This window comes from Pundamilia nyererei, unplaced genomic scaffold, assembly GCF_000239375.1.
Source record: "Pundamilia nyererei isolate P.nyererei 1_Seehausen unplaced genomic scaffold, PunNye1.0 scaffold00046, whole genome shotgun sequence".
In the NCBI taxonomy this organism is placed as follows: Eukaryota; Metazoa; Chordata; class Actinopteri; order Cichliformes; family Cichlidae; genus Pundamilia; species Pundamilia nyererei.
The window spans coordinates 924,107-944,717 of NW_005187447.1; the positions used below are offsets into that span (position 1 = coordinate 924,107).

Here is a 20,611-nt window from a genome sequence, read left to right on the forward strand (position 1 = left end):
CAAACAGGAAAAATGTAGGTAAACACATTTTCTTTTGGCAATTTACCAACCCAGTAAAAAAATGTAAGTTGCGTGGACAACAACGTGCCCGATTACAGCAAGTTGCTAGTACCAACCAACGTTATCTGTGTTCTTCACAGATGTCTTAACTTAATGTGATTAATTTGAACACAGCCTTTTTGCTACCACAACAGTACGAGTTGTATTTAACTTACCTCTACATGCTTACGCAGGTTTGATGTGGAATTTTTAAAAGCTGCCAACTCGGTCTCTTTGGGCAAACACAGCTTACACTGCATAATAAAGCTGTTGCCTTTCTTGCACTTGAAGCCGAAATGGTCCCTTAAATACGGTCAGGGGTTCACATCCGTTTCTTCGAGTTCAGGGTCAGCAGAATTCGACGGGGCTTCTTTTTTCACTGGATCTGTAACACCGATGTCAGACTCCATCTTTAACGTGACCTTAGCGCCAATTTGTTCTACTACCCATCATTCCCTGCAGTATTTCCGAAGCGCAATGTTTTTTTGTTTTTTTTTTAATTTACTCAGTAACGGGTGTGATTGAAAACGTAGCGAACTACAATACTTTTTAAAAAATATACTTAAGTAAAAGTAAAATTACAGACTTGAAAAATGACTTTAAAAAGTACAAATACACAAAAAAACTACTCAATTGCAGTAACGCAAGTAAATGTAATTTGTTACTTTCCACCTCTGCTTATCAGTTATTTGTCTGATCAATTTCAAGTCTGTAAAAATGGAGAAACTTTATAAAAATTGCGCTAATTAACAGTTAAAACAGTATTTTATTTAAAACCAAATAACACAGGGATTCTTTCCAATTCAATTCAGTTTTATTTATATTGCACTAAATCACAACAACTGCTGTTTTCTCAGTGGTTATGGCATCTGTCCTCATGTCTAAGTCGTTGGCTTGGTCGGGAGTGTTAAAGACTAATGAGCTAGTGGGGTGGGGGTGGGTGGTACTGATTCAGGGCCATAACCACCGAGGAAACAGCAGCTGCTATCAAATTCCTTAAAAATGGCAAAGTGCCAGGTCTGGACATAGTGTCTGCGGAACTGCTTAAGCACAGCGGACAGTGCCTCATCAATGAAATAACGGACCTTTTCAATTCATCCTGGTCATCGATGCGAGTGCCAGAAGAGTGGCGAAAAGGAGTCATTATAAAGCTCCCCAAAAAAGGCAACCTGGCAGACTGCAACAACTGGCGAGGAATCACACTCCTTTCTGTTCCAGGCAAAGTGTTTAGCATTGTCCTCCTCCGAAGACTCCATAAGGCGGTGGACCAGAACCTCCGCCTCTCAATTACTTCCGTCGATTTCACAAAGGCATTTGATAGTGTCCATCGAGATTCCCTCTGGAATTTTGCCCGGTCATATGGCATCCCTGAGCAGTTTGTCAAAATATTCTAAACTCTATACCTTCATTCCAGTTGCTGCATTCGCACAGAGGAGGGCTACACGGATTTCTTCACCATCGAGACCGGTGTGAGGCAAGGGTGTATCCTCTCTCCCTTCCTCTTCCTTCTTGTCATTGACTTTGTTATGCGGAGTGCCATGGACCAAGATGGCTTTGGGATACCCTGGCATCCACCAACACGCCTGAATGACCTCGACTTCGCAGACGACATCGCTTTGTTGGCCGACATCCAGAAAAACATTACTACTATGACATCATGCTTGGAGCAAGAGGCAGCCAAGGTGGGCTTACGGATCAATGGAAACAAGACCAAGGTCATGAGGATAGGTTACGTGTCGAATTGTAAAAGCGGGTGCGTTTTTTCAGCGGCTCCAGACGACCTGGTCGACCTCAAATATCGGTCTGGCGACGAAGATTCGCCTGCTCAACTCCATCGTTATACCTACCGCGATCTACGCCTATGAGACGTGGAAAACATCAGCCAGAATCACCAAAAGACTCAATGTGGCCCAGCAGCTATGGCTAAGATGGATCCTGGGGGTCTCCTACTGCGACCATGTCACCAACGAAGAAGTACACCGTCAAACTGCCACACGTCCCCTCCAGGACATTGTGACTGAGCGGCGTGTGCGCTTTGGAGGCCATGTTCTACGTCAACCCCCACATTGACTGCCTAAGCTCGCCATCACATGGAACCCACCCCATGGAAGATGCAAACAGAAATGCATGTACATATATTTATTAGTTTCAGGTTGGCCATTCTTGTATTTTGCTCGTTTGTGTTGTTGTGTTTGCACATCTCTGTTGCTTGTGGGGCTCGCACACAAGAATTTCACTCGCATGTGCTGTGCCAGTGTGCCTGCACATGTGATGTGACAATAAAAGTGATTTGATTTGATTTGAAACCAGGTGCCGCCAACATCAACAACCAAACGACCCTATTTGAGCAAGCACTTGGCAACAATGGGAAGGAAAAACTCCCTTTTAACAGGAAGAAACCACCATGCCGTTATCAGAGTAATTTTCTCAGGTGTTGCAAAGGTACTCAAACCACAGAAGGCATTGCATTACTGATTTAACTGGTTTGGGTCGGTTGGGGGACAGGAAAAATCGCTGCACGTAGATAAAATGTGAGAAGAACAAGTGGCGCTGCTGCATTTAGTAATAGATATGAAATGGTTAGATCATTTTACACACACACTTACACATATATACATATGGTGCACACACTGGTCGCTGTCATTGGCCACTGTTAATTTCCTGCGACGCACATCACAGCACATGAAGACAGATAAGGATAAAGGATAAGAATCTAGACAGCCTTGTACGCCATGATTAATTTATTTCATATTCTGCTTGCCTAGAATAAATGTGCAGTTAATATTTTATATTCCTATGTCTTTCCTCATGATTCCAACATGATTATGAGGGAGACACGTAGTCGGTGTGCATGTTTGGGAGGCGAGAGAGCGAGAGTGTGAAGGAGACAGAATGAAATCATACGTTCTGTGAATCGCATTGTTAATACTCTTTGTGTCTGTGCAGTGTTGCTAATGTGACGTTTAAGTAATTGAAATTGAAAACAAAATTAGATTGAAAGAGACAATTAAATGGGAACAGGAGATGACTGGAGTAGAAGAAGACTCTGAGGAGAGAGGGAATCACAGCATTACCATATGTAGTTCAGTGTGGGGGAGGAAACAAGTCCTGACACAGTTTTTTTTGTTTGTGCATCTAAACAATGCAAGAATAAATAGAATAAACCTATCTGTCTTTATTTTTTTCAGTTTATCAGTAAGAAAATAAACTATATAGTTTAGTATTGTAGATCATGTGAATTACTCTTTTGGCCTCAATAACGGGCTGAATGCATACATACACAGAGATAAAGAGAGAGTTACAGATTTCATATAAATTAATAATACTACCCTTGAAATTATGTTATTGTTCATAATTGAAATCTTAAAATAAGCATGCTGAGAGGTCATTGGGTATTAATAGTATAATTTGCCAGATTCACAAAGCAATTGAAGACTCTCAAAACGCTTCATCATTCTACACTAAAATTATATGATGGAAGTCCCACGCATGCCTCCCTTTGAAGGTGTATGTAGTAATTGTATTTCTGTGAATATACCGTATTTTTCGGACCATAAGGCGCACTGTCGATGAAGGGCTCTGTTTTCATACATAGGGCGCACCAGATTATAAGGCGCATTAGGCGAAATAAAACAGTCAGATAAATCAAACTTTACTCAACTCATTCTTCTTGCTTCCTCCACTTCCGTATCATTGTTTGATTAATTTTGAATTCTCTTGCAGCTGCTCTATTCCCATGTTGTTGCAGTATATTAATGACTAACCGTGTTTTGTGGATAGATTATCTCAGTTGTTCTCCTGACTGAAGTTTGGTCCGTTTACAGCAGCCTGCCATGCAATTGCATTTGTGCCTAACCATCGAGAACCCTCACGTTAACTTTTGTCGAGTGGACAAAAGTTAGCGTTCATCCTCCAGCTTCAGTATTTATGTTATGCTAACATAGCTGTGTCGCTAGTGATCATGTAGCACATCATTATAGACCACCTAGTCCATCTTCAGTAACCCTACAAAAGTCACTGCTGTTTGTTTTTTTGTCTTCATTTATGTTGGAAGTGATAGCAGAGCTGTATGTTTTAATTCTTTCAAAAATCTCAGAACATGGTATATCATGTTTAGGTGGAAACTAGCGAGCTAACTTCCTGCTAACTTCTAACTCCGTTAAATTTAATAAATTCAGTTTTCATGGATGCCTGGATGTTAAACTTAATTGTTACACCTGGTAAAGCAGCAACGCTGATCATTTTATTAAAGATGAAAGGATTTAGACAGTTTTTAACTCTCAGTGATGCCACAGTGTTCGTTTGACTTTGGGACCTGAAGCAGACAGAGTTTTGGTCCCAGATTACTCTGCGAGGCTCCTGACTACGGTAGCTGTAATGCTCCGACGATCCACCAAGCGATGCGGCTTCGTAGCTTACGAATGTCGTATTAAAACATATTTATGCACCACATAAAATCGGTTCGAGGTCAGTAAGCACAACCAGAATACATACATAAGGCGCACTGGATTATAAAGCGCACTGTCGATTTTTGAGAAAATTAAAGGATTTTAAGTACGCCCTTATAGTCCGAAAAATATGGTACATACAAATGTCTCCACAGATTAATGCAGAGAAATATTTTATGGTGATGAAGTCAGCATGTTGCATTTGGACCTGCATGTCAAAAAAAGCTGACCAGTTGACCCAGCCTCTCTTTGTGAGGGAAGTTTGGATGGAAACTCTTGATCTGAACTGGAATCATTAACCTGTGCTTCAAATCCCTGCTCTGCGCCTGTAATGATGTTGAATATTAGAGTTAAAAAAGGCATATTTCTGTATGAAAATGAATAGTCTCTTTAGTGTAGACAAAGACACATGTTCCTGCCTTTTTTCCTTTACATACTCTTGTCATATGGTTGCAGTAGGAGTAAAGGAGCAAGTGGCGATAATAGGAAGTAAGAGCCATAGGCTGATGGAAAAGTTAATTAGAGGCCAGGACAGTCATCTCCACCTTCTGACCCATTTCCACCCCTCCCATCATCTCCATCTGCATCTGTCATTCACATTCCCACGACTGCTAATGAGCGTATTCTGAGGCATACATTATGTCTGCAGCTGTACCTTTTTCCCGGTTTAGTGCAGCTCATCTGTTTTTTTTTCTCCATCAGAAAGAGCGAGCTATTCGTTCCCACCATGTCTCCAATTAGAATCCCCTCAATTCATGTTTCTATCATTTCTCCCTCTTCTCTCTATCCTCTTGTTTCTCTCATCTGCCGGTGTTGGAAGCCGGTTGTAAAACAGCGTGCCTTATCCAAATGGAGACGAGCCCTGCGGTCACCGTAGTTTTGTTACTGAGGCAGAGTCACATTATTCTCTTTAGTCTGCTTGTGTGTACGCTTATGTGTGTATATGTGTGTTTTGAGGCTGTGCATGACATTAGCCTCGCAGTCACAGGTAATGATCTCATATCCCCGGTGGTGACTGGAGGCACACAAGGAGAATTATATACACACACACACACACTGTGAAAGGGAAAGATGTGGAAAAGAGATTGGTATTGTAATGGTACTCTAATGGGTTACCTGACAAGTGCTTTTTCTTAATGTTGTATCCCTCTCTCCCCCCTTCCTTTTTTCTCCCTCGCTCTCTTCTACAGGTGCATTTTCCCTCTTTGAGGAGCAGTGATATGGACACCAGGTGTGGTGACGCTAAGGTATGCATTCACTTCTGAGAGCACACACACTTGTGTGCTTTTAACACGTTATGAGAGGCGCTGCCCTCTCATCTTATTTGTTCAATTCTACCTTTTATTCAGAAAGTTGACCAAAAATGTGACACTTTGACAGAACGCTATGCACTGTGTAATACACTTTAGTGTCTGTGTGAATACAATACCCTGTGTGAAGCACTCAAATATCCTCAGTGAATGATAAAGTATGTCAGATGCACATACCATGTCTTGTTTACAGTTCTTTGTTTTGCATTTTGCTGCAAAGCTTATATTTGTTACTCTTTGTTATTGATTATGGAAAATGACTATTTTCAATTTACTGCTAACAGTAGAGTAAACTCATACTAAATGCTATAGACAAATTAGTACCCCAATAAAGCATCAGACATCCATGGATGTTGTTGTCTGGACTAAATGTGGTCAGCCACTCACAGTCTTTAAAAATATGCCCCTTTGCTTTTAAATGTGGCAGTAAATGGAAAGGTGAAGAGTTTTGACAGAGACCTAAACAGAACTATAATTTTAACCATAAATTCATGCTTACACACAGTAATTTTCCATTGATTATAGGGCTGAAAGATGCCTAAATGGTACTAAGCTTTCAGAAATGGGTTAAACATTGTTTCAAAACTGAAATTTTAATATGTGTACAGATCACAACTAGTTGTTGTTTTTTATTTTGTTTGGTTGTGAATTGTTGTGATCTGATATCCACACAATGTCGGCTCCAGGTACACGTACAAATATTACTAATGGCAGCTTATCTTTTTTTCAACTATGAAAAGTACATGTAAGTGTTGTTCCCAAATGCTTAGGTGGAACAGTGGTGAACTGGTAAGCAATGTGTCATATGACATACTTGATGCCGCATGGATAAAAATCAGCCAAAGACACGGCGAAGAACTCATGTATTTAAGAACAACGTTCCATCATTTCCCATTTTTATCTCAACTTCAGTGGAATATCTTTCAATACTAAAACCAAAAAATGCTGTTTATCAAACAATTTCTGATACATGAAACTGTAAATAAACAGCACAGTGAAGGTGGTCCTCATCCTAAAACATTCCCCTCCCTCAGTACTCCACACATGCAGAGGAGTTCAACCTGGATAGCCAGCCAGCAAAATGTTAATGCAGACGGCTTTTCAATCTGTCGCGATGATGCTGTATTTAATGTGATCCATTGACGGTTTCTTGTAAACCTAGTTTTTCATAGAGCTTTTAATCAACACTTAATTGTTTACGAATGTGCTACAATATGATAATTCAAAGAACAGACATAGTTTGACATCTTCAAGAAAAGAATTCATGAAAAATAATCAAAGTTAGATAAATCGCATCTGTTTTTTACATATTAATTTAGAAGTTTCAAAGTTTTTGGAAGCATAAAAATTAATAAGAAGAAGCAAAGCATAAAAGTTTTGAAATTAGGTTTTCACATGCTGTACCACACATAGGAATTTCTTTTTCTAAATATCTTTTCAGTGCCCTGCAAAAATGTCTCAATTCTTTTCACGTTTTTAACCAAATCTTTATTTTGTTTAGATGTCTGGACTGTTTTCAAGGAGCTGTTGCTGGGTTGGTGGTGGCCAATTCCCAAAAGTCTGCTGCTGCTGCAAAAAAAAAAAAGAAAAAGGAAAAATGAATGACCCAAGAAAACCCAGAGGAAGGGGGGAAAAGTGTCATGAAGGCACCTTTTGCAAAAAATCTGAGCCTGCTTTTGAAAAATTAGTTCTGGATGCTAACATTACACTTTATACTAACCCAGGTTATTTAGCTGGTGCCAATTTGAATATAGTTTCAATCAGACAAATTATACCTGCTGTTAGATTTAACATTTCTTTAGATTTGAATCCACCTGCTATCAGATTAGATGTTTTTTTTTCTCTTCTTGCAGCCTCTCACCCCCCTCAGACACACAATGATGCCCTTATATTCCTGGCTCTCAATTTTTCTATTTATACCCACTGAGATGAGCAATGAGCCCCAGGCATCCCTCACTCACTAACCAAAGTACACGTTGACTCACACTGGCACAGAAACACAATTTCTCCCTGAAACACAAGTATACACGTGTTTTGAGTTAAAGTTGAGGTGGAGGGTACAGAGTTTCATCAGCTGTGTATCTGGCCATATCTACTAAAGTAATGCAGTTAGCAATAGTGTGTAGCCTCAGAAAACACAGAGAACTGGAGTTCCTGCTGTGTCCTTGCTTTCAGCATTGTGCTTCACAGCATCAAAAGGAAAAGGCATTCTAAAAACCAATACCATTTTCTATTCTGCAATTTTTTAAACCTGCCTAGGTTTGTAAACATGAAAATGCTATAAATAAAAGAGACAAGGCAGTCTTGGCAGAGCCATCAAGAGACATAATCCTGAAACAACTTTGGGATGTGTTTTCATTACTGTCACAAAGCACAATATTTGCATTTTTTTTTAATTCAACAGTGTAAGCAAATTTTATATTAATCTATAAAGTCACTTGACATTTTTTCTGAATCTGACACACAGAAAAGAGTGAGAAAGACACTGTGGGGTTAATACCAGTGCTATAAAGGAAACCTGTTCTGAAGTGTGTGTCTAGTAATTAACTGCGGCAATCAAAAAGCAATTAGCAGCAAACCATTAACCTGTTGTTTTTTTGTGACCTCAACTAAAAGGTGTGTTTATCACATTAAATACACGCCTGCATGCCTACATCTGCACATGTCCAGACATACTGGACAAGCTATCAAGCACAGAGGGAAGCAAAGAAAGCTTGAGTACTACTGTGTAACTGAACCAGTAAAAATGAATGAAGACAACATCTATGAGACTCAGCCTATTCTGCATTATTTACAATATTGAGCATGCACTAAAACTGTTGTCAGCTTGACTATCCAAACTTCACCTGTTATAATAGGATACTCACTAACAAGTGAGCATTTTAACTCTTCAGTACAGCTTGAGGTTGCAATCGTATGCCAATATAATGGTATAAAAACTGATGATTTTTTTTTTTACATATATTTGCTCATTGTCAGTATTTTAAAAAAGCATGTAATGTAAAAACCATAAATTAGTATTTTATATTTATCAGAAACTGCTATATTTATCAGAAAACACAATATCTATAAATGTGCTTTTGTTTTTGTGTGTATATTAGAAATATTTGAGATAGCAGACAGCAGTAGACACATTGCCAGTATAGGAGAATGTCTGACTAGCAGGTGCTTAATATGTTTGCTCCATATTCAGTTAGAAATCAAATAAAAGGCTTTTTCTTGAATAATTTTCATGAACACAAATAAACAGAAAAATAAATCAGAGCTGCAAAACAGTCTACAAAACTGATGGAAATTAAAGCTTCACTGACAACTTAATTCATGGACAAAACACATCAGCTCATGCTAATGTTGCTGGTAATGTTATCACCACTGCGCCTGTCACTTAAAATCCTGTTAATCTTTTCCTGCTAATAACCTTCTTTAATTACTTCCCAGGCCCAAATTATGTTCCTATTATGATACATATATACATGCATATAATATTTAAGCATGGGGTTTGTGTATTTCTATGCTTATTTTCTCATTTTTTGAAAACTCTTATGCAGGGGTGTCAAACATAAGGCCCAGGGGCCAAAATTGGCCTGCCAAAGACTCCAATCTGGCCCACTTAACAACTTTAGAATATATGAAGTACATGAATATATGAAGTACTTTTAACTGTCTTTTCACATGTTTTGCAGCTGTTCCTATTGATAAAGCCCCCACCACCACCACGAGTAAAACTGGTGAATTGGTATCAATCCATAACATAACATTAGTATCACAGATATAAACTAATCTGAAAACCTGGTTTAGGGTGTCTAGACTGAAAGTAAAGTGAGTTTAGGATGGTGGTAGGGCTCATAGCTGTTATTATAGAGGGATGGGATACCCTTTCCCCCCCCTCGTTCAAGGTAGCTAGAGGGCATCTATGTGTGTAGATTCCCATGTCTGTATATGCAAATGTTTTAATGAAACATGATGAAATATGATGGAAGCTTTCAGAGGCAGAAGCCCTCAAAGTTACACATCCTGATAAAAGCATAAATGTGTGACATTTCTGCCTCACGTTGTTGTGTTTAACCCCCTGCAGGTTGGTGCACATGCACAGACGCGCTCACACACAAACCAAATCATCCCAAGTCAACTACTCGAGTCAACCTTGTTCTGGTGTTGAGAGTGCATGAGAATACATACGAGCCACTCACCCAGCTTTGAGGTCACTGCCCCAAGTGCTCAGATTACCACAGACACCACCGGTCACTTCACCTTCCACTTCTTGTCAAGCTCCTCTCTCAACCACTCTAGGGGGCATTTCCCATGTTGATACTCTGCACAGATGTTCATGTATACTATACCAGCCACTTTATTATAGCATTCCATGTATGCCTTGCCTACTCGCATCGTGCACCTTGCTGTTATGTGCTGAATTATCTTAAGGGTATCTTTGCACCGCCTGCACCTGGGGTCTTGCTTGGTGTGGTAGACCCCAGCCTCTGTTGATCTCATGCTCAGAGCTTGTCTCTATGCTGCCATGATTAGTGCCTCTGCGCTGTTTTTCGGTCCTACCAACCATTAGTAGGATATTTCTATAACAGTCAATATATATATTCCTTTCTGATCTATTTTCCATCTCAAAAAGCCATCTCTCCTCATCTCCACATGCTCTTTTCCTCCCTTCACATCTGTCAGGTGTTTGATATCCTGATACATCTGAGTTATTGAAGAGTGGCATGCTTTGATAGCTGCAGTTGAACTGTGATATTTCATCTTCAGAAGAGGTTCCAGTGTCATATCTCCATGCCATCAACCTCTGCTATCCCTCTATCCCTCTCACTTTTTAGTTCCTTCTTTCTGACACACACACACACTCGCACGCACACAACTCTGGATGTGTGGCGAAATACAGGAGAGAGTTGATGAGATAGGTCATTGTATCCTTGTGTGTACGTTCGGCTCATCACTTAATCTTGTTTTGTTGAGACCCATCTTGTGTAGATGGGTCTCTCAAATTCACCTCCAGACATATTGATGCCTTGTCAGAGGAGACTGTGTCATTCATAGGTGTCAAGTGATTGTAACAGTTTTATTGTATAGTCATGTGACCACAGTGGGCATATTTGATTGCAGTATAGAGGTACAAGACTTCGAACACATGGCTACAATTGGCTCTTTAACAAGTGAAACAACTTGTGTTCAGCAGACACACAAATAATAATCACTCAACTCCTTTTCTGTTGGGTTGGGTTATTCCATCTCGATGGTAGTGCATCTATAACTGACACCACTGACATCACATCTCTGTTGAGTTGTGATAAGATATGGTTTGACCTTCTATGCAGAAATATCCCCAGTCACAGCTTATGTTTAACCCTGAATCTGAATTATAGCAGATCAACATGTTAGAGGCCTCAAGGTTCTACCCAAGCTTTTGCTGAACTGACTGTCCATAGTACCACTGTACTGTGTAGCGTTTACATCAGTTCAGCTCTGCAGAACTATGCTCAGGCAATTAGAGAGCTGCTTTTGTTGCCTTTAACGAGTTTGACCAGTTTTGCTGATAATATGCACAAATTTCCATTCTTTCTGCGCTTCATTTTTTCTTTCCCTTTTTATTTTTGGTCTCTGTCCCTATTTTTCTTTTTTCCTCTCCTATCTCTTTCTTTGTCCCCTTGCTGAATATGTGTGAATTAGAGAAATCCTAATCCTCTGAAATAAATATTCTTTTTGAACAGTACACTGGAGCTGACTGTCAGATTATATCCATCTGGACATTCCCATGGATTACCCTAAAAGAGTTGTATGCTATCTACTGATTTAGCAGCATCCAGTGCTTGGCTGTAGCAGGGTACACTACAAGTCAAATGAATTTAGAATACAAAATATGAGTCAAAGTTACAATCTAAATATCTAGTAATTAACAGACAGTTACATTCTTCAATCAACAGAGTACATGAAGTTATTACTTTTTAAAGTCTGCTGTCATCATAAAGAATACTTATAGTTTAGTTGAATGCAGGTCTAATTATCTATTGCTACTGCACCTACTTATACTGCCTACTAGTGACATGCAGTGACTTTTGCAAGCTGAAAGAAATACTGTTCCCCAACTGTTTGACAAAATATACTGTACCAGATTAAAAAAAAATATGTTGCCTGTCTTTTGTTCTTCTATATAAGCTGTGATGAGTTTGAAAGGTGAAGCCAGTTAGGAGGTACCTTAAACCTGTATTCTGTTCAATGGCCAGTAACCTTTTGATATTTTTATTTTAAGATGAATTTTTGCAACGCAACAAAGTGAAAGCGAAATTTTCTGTGGAACTATAAATTTAGTTTAATTCTTATCTGGTCTGCTGGTTTTTATGGGAACTTGGTGCTACGTAAACGCTAATCAAAACATCGTCATTAGATAAACTCTTTTTTTGGCATCAGTGTAGTACAAATTTCAAAGCGTTAAATATGTTGTTCACTTTGAGCAATCTGACTCAATACATTAAAGATAGCATTTAAATGAATAAATTCTGTAATATGTACTGAAATACATTTTAAAGTAACACTCCCAGCACTTCCCACATGAGGAATTATCTGTTCAACCAAGCTGAGACAGACGGACAGAGACTGAGAGCAGAGAAAGGTAAGCGAGAGAAGAGATACTGAGGGAGGATGATACGGCAAAATGGGCAGAGATACTGAAGTGTGGGAAGGAGATAGAGAGGAGGGCTCTGCATAGATAGAGAGAGCTGACTACAGTTAGCACAGGGAGCGAAAGGATGATGTTAGGAGAGAGTGGTGAGGCACTGCATGAGGTTATATGATGGGGTGAAAAGTTTAGGGAGAAATGTGAGGTGGAGAAGGAGTATTTATTATTCAAATGAGGTTTAGAAGCACAGGAGTAGATTTATGAACAATATAAATATGTCCCTGTGAACTTCATGAGAGCTACTAACATTTTACCCATTTTATAACCACAAAGCTTGCACGATATTCAGTCACTCAGCATCACATTGTCACTCCTGGTCAAATGTCAGTATCTCTTGGCTTGAAGATCTAACCAGTAATCATAGAAAGAACATGAAGGATTGATAGTAATGAGACAAAAAATAAACGACAAAAACACAGGTCGCGTTCATGGGGATGTGTTACTTGAGGTTTCTGTGAGATGATAAAATACGATTGACATCCCTTTTAGAAGCTAAAACTTGCGCAGTGGCTATAAAAAACAACTGTGGATGGTGATAACATTTATATTTCATGGCAATAGCCAAAAATAGAATCCAAGTATTGTACCAGGAATATGCATTTTAATATATCCATGTTTTTTTCTTCTTTTAGGAGACTCTTCTGTTACCATCATATCTGTACCTTTGTTCTGGCCTAATTTAGATTATTAATGCTAGTCTCTGCTAGTCTCACACTAGTCTGAACACATCTTAAGTAATGGCTGTAGTTATAATTTGAGAGTAATCCAATCGTTCTTTGTTGATCTAACAGATAAAGCAGTCCTCTCTATTTCTTCACTTTCTCAAACAGTTAATTTGCATGTTTTGAAGAAAACTTTGAAATAATCCAAAAAGATATAGAATTTATTGCACTTAAATAAATATATATGTGTGAGTATATGTGTAAATCTATGTGTAGGCATCGGTGGGGTATATATCTCTTTTCAAAGGAACAGTGATATTAAGAACTAAAGGAAGAAGAGTGAAGAAGTCTGAAGCTAAATTGTTATTCTAAGCAAAAAGGACTTTTTCTGCATCTGAACCCGGCCAGACTGAAGTTTTCTAAGGGGTATGCGTCTGGGTGAAAAAACACTTTGCGAAAACTGCACCAGTTCTATCCGAAGCACAGTCAAGCAAACCACGTTACCCACAATATCATGTGTATAAGCCTTTTGCAGAGATAGAAAAGCACATTTGAAAGTCCTGTAAAGAGAAGACTACTCAGTAATGATTTCCTGGGATAAGCAGCAGTCGCTAAAGTCCTTCTCAGGAGGTGAAACAAAGGCCAAACCCTATTTAACTGTTCTAGTGACAGTAGATAATTGGAAAAGTTTGTTAATGAATTGGAACAGAAGGGTACAGCAATGGAAGGCTTTCTTTACAGAGGTTAACAGGAGAAACAATGACGCTGCAAGATACACTATGTGAGAAAAATATTGGTCCACACCTTTTAATCTTTGAGTTGAGGTGCTTTCAATCCAATGGCCACAGATGTATAAAATTAAGCACCTAGCCATGCAGTCTGCTCTGACAACCATAGTGACTGGGTTGTTCAAAAGAGCTTATTGAATCTGAATGTGGTACTGTAAGAGGATGTCACTGCTGCACGTCTTCCCTTCCAGATATTCCTCGAGTGGCTGTAAGTGGTATTATAGCAAAGTGGAATTGTTTAGGAACCACAGCAACTCAACCACAAAGTGATAGAACATATAAAATTACAGAGGAGGGCTGCTGACTGCTGAGGCACACGATGCGTAAAAGTCGCCAACACTTTGATGACTTTTGAGTTCCAAAAGTCTCATAGCGTTAACATCAACACAGAAATTGGGCACCGTGAGCTTCGTCACATGGGTGTCCATGTCTAAGCATGCTGTTGGAAACATTCTCCTTCACTGGATGGATTACTTTCTGAGTGAGTGAATGCTCTGCCATTTTCTTTGTTTCTATGTGATCGTGGAACTGCATCATGCATCATGGAACTGGCAATCCCCTGATCATTCTCTGAACTGGGTTACTTTGATAAAAGCTAGCATTATTTGTATTGCAATAATGTTTTCGAAACATGGCAAGATCATGCTACGCATGACGTATGAAGTGGCAAAAACAAATGCTAAGATGTTCTGAAATTAATTTGTCTGGAAAAAATACTTTTAGACCTTTTTGTTTATTCCTAAGTAGTATTTTTTTAACATATTCCACACTATGCTTGTGTCATACTCTTACATTAAAATAAAGACCTCTATCTTTGTTTGAACACGGAAGAGATTTTAGGTGGAGGAGTGCCGAGTGTCTTCCAGTGTTTGCAGAGATCAGAGGAATCGTGTCCGTGCTGAAGCTCCTAAACTCCCCACAGAAGCGCAACACATTTGAGAGTAGGGGATGATGATTTAAGGCCAGAGACTGGGGGAGAAAGCGAGAAGATGAGGTGCAGGAATAAAAAAGTAAAAGGGAAGGATTAAATGAGGACAGGCTGCACAAGATTAAGGCTTATGGGAGACTGGAGGAAAATCATGCAGCTGAAAAATATGATTCAGTCAGCTCAGTATAGTTGCATCACTCTTATAATTACATTTTTTTTTGTCAGTCTTATACTAATTAATCAACAACATTAAGGAAGATGAATTTTCTGTCTTTAGGACACTTTTCTTTCATTTCTTCAAAACTTTGAACTTGAACTTGAAAACTTTAAGTGTGTGCTCCCACTCTCTGAACAGGAAGGTTAGACACCATGGTGAATCTGCCAAGTGCATGACTCAGAAATGATTTGGGCTGCATGACTTAACTGTGGGTGGTTAACCAATCAATAGTCTGTGCTGAATGACTGGGTGATGACTGGCTGGTGCATTCATGTTTCGGTGAGTGGGTTTTGTATGCCAGCAATACTTGGTGTGCAGAAAAAGAGTTGATGTGTGATGATGGTGAATTTTGGACAGTACAGTCATCTTAAAACTTGCCTCTAAGCTACATCCAGTGCTGTCTGTTCCAACAGTGATGCAGCCTCTCCATTCACAAGGACTTTGTTTCCACGTGTCTTCATTTTAAACCTAAATCCACCAGTAAGCTCCTCCTCCACACTCATCCACTTTTTTTTCTTTCTTTTTTTGTGGTCATTATAGTTCTGTAATAGACATTTTTAAATCCTTCACCATCACCCAGTGCTTCTCTTTTTCTCCTCTTCACTCCTACCTCCCATCTCCCCTTACTCCTTGAAAGCTGGAAATCAGGACAGTTCAGCAGCGGAGGGGTTAAGATGAACCCAGCCTTGTGATTGGCTGCAGGCCGGCGGTCTGAACCAGCCTACAGATAGAGGTAACCAGGCAACCTCAGAGAGAGAGAGGGAGAGGAAAGAAGAGGGGGGCATAGGACCGAGGAGCGGAGAAAAAAAAGCGCTGAAAGAAGCCTGGCATAGTTTTGTAAGGATTGTGGGAAAAGATGTAAGGAAGCTCGCACGCGCTCTCTCCGGCATGGAAAACTGGATTACTCTCCCTGCTGAAACACACTGTGGATGTCTGAATAAACCAGGAGGGGATTCACGGGAATGAATGGAGACTAAAGCCTTTTCTGAAAATGGGAACTAACAGTGCTCTTTTTCGCAGTAGTGCAAAGGTAAGTGCGTCAATGCAAACAGCCCGAATGGAAACGAACAGAACAAGTGGCAAATTTCGTCCTGTGCGTAAGGTCCTGCCAGCGTGTACTTTTTAGATCGCTGTGTGATAGTTGAATGTGATCAGAAGCCTGTGGATTCTGTGTGCTCTGCCACTGACACTGCAATGAATTATCTATTGCTGCTGCTGCTGCTGGTGCATCGGGATTTTAGCGCATGTATGTATGTGTGTGTTTGTGTGTGTGTGGATTGAAGCTTGTGGGGGGAGTGACCCTCTCAGAGAAATAGTAGAGGGAGGCTGTGTGTGTGCTGTAAGGCGGGAGGGAAGACAGCGGTTTGGTGCATTTGGCGTGTGTAGTTTTACGGGGCGTCCCCACACTCGGAGATTCCGCAACAGATTTACGCGCTTAACGACTATAAAGTGTCGAAACCATAAGTTTTATTCCTTTCTCTCTCTGAAACACACGTGTTTCCTACCCCACTGGGGCAAAATTTGACATAGTAGTGCCCTGACTTTATAGTTACCGTATTATACTTTGTGGGATTTTTCTTGGAGATAGCTTTTTACGTGTCTTTTGTGACCTTACTGTGATTGACTTTTTTTTTTTTTTAAATAAACAAGTTTATAAAAAAAACAACTTTTTAATTCTCTTCTGTTTCTGATGTATTGGCGTTTGTCCACGTTTTAGAGGGCTGTCTCACAATAGAAGGGGTATGAAATGTACTGAAACGCAAAACATGATGAGATTCTGTTGATGAAGTGAAAGTGTAGAAATCCATGCAATGGTGTGTGAGCTACAGATGGTCCTCAATCACTAGGTTTTGGTTGATAGGGTAAGAGAGAGGGCGACAGATCCAGGGGAGGAGAGTTGAATGGGCAACCCGGTCAGGTTGCTTTGGGGGGGCCCAGGATCCGCTGCAGCTAAAAGCTGCATTAATCATGAAACCGTGGCGCTCTGCAGACCCTCACTCTCTTCTCTCTCCCTGTCTGGCGCACAAGCTGCATCAGCTTCATATACATCGTAGTGTATTGCTTTGATGTAGCTCGTGTAACTGGTTTATGCCATTGTGAATACTTGTTTTATACCCATGTTTCAGATTATATTTTTCTTGCGATACAGTCATTAGGGATATGGTAATATCAGTGCGTCATGGTTGGTCCAACCCAAGCCCATCTCCGTGTATATGTTTACCCAACAACTGCTCTTTTATTGTCAGGTGCTGTCAGTTTACTTGAGTATTTTGAATTTATGGTGCTCTGCTGTACTGCATTTCAGATGGAAACACTTCACCTATTATGCCACTCCTGATACCTGTTGTTAGTTCACAGATAAAATGCCCACACCAGACCAGTGCCAATTTTTAAATAAAACTTGCGACATGCTACTTTTAGCTCTAAACGTTTGAGTGACAGACTATTTTACTGGAGTTTTGAGTAAAAGATTTGGATACTTTTTCCTCTTCTGCCAAACAGGCCTACTTCTGCCTGTATAGACCCAGCTGGCGACTCCAGGTTGTCATAGAAACCCTCAGAGTATTGTGAAGAAACTCAAAGAAAACACTGTTGAAGGCTCTCTTTCTTCCTCTTTCAATTCTCAGCTCCGTCTGTCCCATGTACAGCCTCCCTTTTGCCTATTCTCAGTCACTTTTCAGAACCCAGGCTGCCTCCTGCAATTTTAGTTTTTATGTGTACTCGATAACGGTAGACAACGCTCCTGAATGAATGTTGGACTAAATCTTAAAGAGAAAAGGGTTCTCTAAGTTTATGTAGTCTTAAAGTCATGAAATCTTTGGAAGCTGGAGCTTACTGTTCTGTTCCTAAAGCGTCTCACTGCCTTTGTAAAAGCTGGCTTGTAGCTGATTTTGTATCTCAGTTGGAAAACCTTCTTTTCACCCCATTGTTTTGTGATCTACAGAAACTCTAGCAACACCATGTAAATCACTGCATAAAATCACAAACTGTCGGAAAATAAAGCACCATCTAAAAAGGACTGCAATGAGCTCAAAGTCTTGCTTTAACTGTGCATCGTGTGAAGTTTAAATGGTACGACTGCTATCACAGAGAAATGTTGAGGCCTTTGTGTAGACCTGGCTGTTTGCTGATCACTGAGCTTTAGTTCAAGTACAACTTAATTTGCTTTTAGCTGCAGGCGGGTAGACCACAAAGTTTTTGTGTTGGCCAAAAAATAATACATAGTGAGGTATTTTTTAATTAGTTATGTTTCACATTATTATACTGAAGCACCATCATGAGAGGTGAAAGGAGTAAAGGTAATATAGCATACAGTATGTTAGTCCATTTGTTCTTTGTAATGAACAGAGCTTGACTTATAATTCACGTTGTTGCCTTTTTTGCCGAGGCACCCCAGTGACACTTGTTGCTATGGATACAATTCAACATCACAATAAAGTGACAGCCCATTCAAGTTACCTGCTGGATGTGACAGAGGCTGTGTGTGTCTCAGTGGCATTTCGTTAAATTAGCTGTGGCGAAAACAATGAGCTGGCAGCTGCAGTGGAATTATACTAGTGCATGTGGATAACTAACATTCATCAAGTTCCCTGCCTTCATTATTTTCTTTTCCTGTTTGACCTGGAAACTTGAGGGGAGAGTCCCCCCCCCCAGCTTTATATCTTATGTCACAACACAAAATAATTCCCAATTCTATATTGTCTTTAGGACTAGTTCATACTCAGGTTTAGTTACTCTTGGGTCTATTTTGAACCAGTATGTTTAAAAAGGGACAGTTTCATTAGAATTTAAGATTGTGTAGTAGTAAAATTAATATGCATGTACTAGTTTGGTCTGCTTCCTAGGTAGATATCCCAAAAACAAATATATTATTCAGTTAAAAGGTGAAATTGTGTAAATGAAATTTGTGTTTGACCTTTCCCAAAGCAATGCCAGCTTTTACACACAGCTCTTCTTCAAGTCTTTTTGTCTATTGCCAAAGGAAACAGCTTTCCTTTGATAGCTTTTAGACTCTCTAAAACACCCCAGATGGGACTTACACAGTCTCTCTCTTAGGAAGCCACTGCCTTTCAATTAATGCATTACTGTCACTGGAGCTTTTCCACCTGTAGAACTGTAAATTAAGTCAAGTCCATCGGAGTATCTCAGTGCCGAAAGCCGGGTTTGATTTCCTTACACTATGAGCTTCTAATATTATGTTTGAAAGAACTTTAAGACGAACTCCTCCCTTTTTCTTAGGTTTAAACCGTTGTCAAAGGTATAATCTTAAATAAAATAAAACCCTGCTCATTCTTATATTTACTTTTCTGTGGTATATTAAACAGGTGGCAACATGTTAAGTAAGGGTATTTTTTCAGTAGGGCTTCCACTGTTTCACATGGAGGGAGGGGGGAGAATTGAGTGGCTCTTGGCTGGGTGCCCTTCTCATTGATCCACTTTCTGCATGTGTGTTTGTGTGTGTGATCGCAGTCTCATATAATTAGCATTGAGAATATCTTTACAGCCCACTGGGACTCTATGTGTACGTATGTACCCTATTTCTTGCCATTTATTAACTATGAAGAAAACTGAGAGTGTGTTTGTGTCTGACAAATCAATATCCACCCAGACAAACACATTTTTAAGCCGTATGTGCACAAAGCTGTCATTACCACCAATCATGACTACCTTTTGAACGCAAACAGCCAAACTAAAGCACATTACACGCATGCACACCCCCACAGAGGGCCTGTGAGTGAGCAGGGCAGTCCATCCAGAGGTTCAGATCAAGCTGCCAACTAATCTGCCTCTGCAGTCTGTAATCTTCTTAAAACACTCGCAATCTGTCCACAGCACTGGGATTAGCATCTGCAGAGACAACAATGCACTTTCACTGTCCTTATATTTGACCACAAAAAGACTGCTTTATGGGTTTAGCATCCTCTGCTTTGCTCTGAAATGGGATCAGTAGGAAAAAAGAATGCTGTCTGTTATTTCCGCTTTTTACTTGTATGGGTTGGATCGTACCTGTTACAGGTCAGTTGGGATAATGCATATCTGTAGGCTTAGAGGTTTTTTCACACCAATAGCTTGCTGTGGGGAAACAAAGACACATTTTCTTTGTAAAACTGACCTGTTTTAAAGTGCACAAGGAAAGTTTGTAGTCCAGGATGAACCACAGAGGACTCACTCCTACAGACCAACAAAACATATTCTGCTTTAAAAAAACTGAACAACCATGCTATTAACCTTTTTGGTGAATCTTATCAAGTCCTTTTTAACCCTTTCTTTATCATTACTTCGTCCTTTCTTAATCTGTTTTTGATTTTGCATCCCTGCCCTGTTCAGGGTCTACCCTATCTCTCAGTCTGTATTTCATTATTTCTCCTTCCCTCTCTCTCCCTCCATCATTCTCTTTCTGTAGCATAGCTTCAGGGATCCTCTTGCTTCAGATAAGATGCTGATTATGGAACTAAGGCTCTTGAGTTCCTCTTTTTTTCCCTGCTTACATTCACATCGACATTAGCATTTCTCAGCATCATTATCACATTGAATCC

At 39.8% G+C, this 20,611-nt stretch overlaps 1 protein-coding gene across 5 annotated transcripts in view; it reads left to right on the forward strand.

Annotated features, from left to right (window-relative positions):
• Positions 1-20,611, forward strand: part of dab1a (DAB adaptor protein 1a) — a 215,419-nt gene that overhangs the window by 122,419 nt on the left and 72,389 nt on the right. For 4 of the 5 annotated variants that reach the window (XM_005732233.1, XM_005732232.1, XM_005732234.1 and 1 more), the window contains exon 1: positions 15,846-16,104. The gene's annotated coding sequence lies outside the window, so the exon portion shown is untranslated. Of the gene's footprint in view, positions 1-5,677; positions 5,735-15,845; positions 16,105-20,611 lie in introns of those variants that run through there. The other variant, XM_005732231.1, reaches the window with a different exon arrangement.